Raw genomic sequence first — 803 nt, forward strand, 5'->3', positions numbered from 1 at the left:
CCTGAGAAGTGTGGTTGGGATCGTGTCTAAAAAGGTAACTTTTTCAAGTTTTTGATAGATCAGGGCCTTTCTCAGTCACTTCAAATCAATGTATTCCAGTAAGGAGAGACCAAACTCTAGATATCCGAAAATAAACCATTATCACTGACTAAACAGAACTGGAAACAGTAAATCCAATTCTAGAAAAAGTTACTTTCCATTAACCAATCCATAACAAATTTGTCCGTTTCTTTTTGGCCTGAAGCAAAAGAAGAAAAAAGAAATGATGCTTTCAAGAAATAGAACCTCATTATCATGCTCCAGCTTTAGCAATTTATATTTATGATGAATACTACTCGCCTCTATCAAAGCCATATTCTACAAAATAAGTGAGATAACAGAGATCCACTTTTAATCTAATTATTCCAAGGAAAATATCAAATGTGCATAGTCTAACAGATAGTATATGTAAGATATTCTATCTCAACTTGTCTGATATTCTTTAGGAGTTAGAAAAAGAAAAGTTAAGAAAAAAATAATTTGAAAAAACAAAGCTGAAGAAAAGAAAATACACACTCTGAACAACAGACAAATGGCCTTATGCTGAACAACATGTGCATGAAGTGAGAGTTACAATGACCTACCATATAAGAGTTACCCTTTTTTGTATAGATGGCATCTTTTACATCCATTTAAAAGGAAAAAGGTTTTGTAAATGTATGGATGTGTGCATACATATGTGTTTGTGAGCTTTTTTGTATACACATGATATTGTCCATTTTTGAGCATGTATGTGTAACTTTATATGTACGAAAGTCACTGTA

At 32.1% G+C, this 803-nt stretch overlaps 1 protein-coding gene across 1 annotated transcript in view; it reads right to left on the reverse strand.

Annotated features, from left to right (window-relative positions):
• The window catches only part of LOC119588233 (zinc finger protein ubi-d4 B-like), a gene marked incomplete in the record, with an annotated part of 40,143 nt that overhangs the window by 5,678 nt on the left and 33,662 nt on the right, over positions 1–803 (reverse strand).

The sequence above is a fragment of the Penaeus monodon genome, chromosome 23 (genome assembly GCF_015228065.2).
Source record: "Penaeus monodon isolate SGIC_2016 chromosome 23, NSTDA_Pmon_1, whole genome shotgun sequence".
NCBI classification, from domain to species: Eukaryota; Metazoa; Arthropoda; class Malacostraca; order Decapoda; family Penaeidae; genus Penaeus; species Penaeus monodon.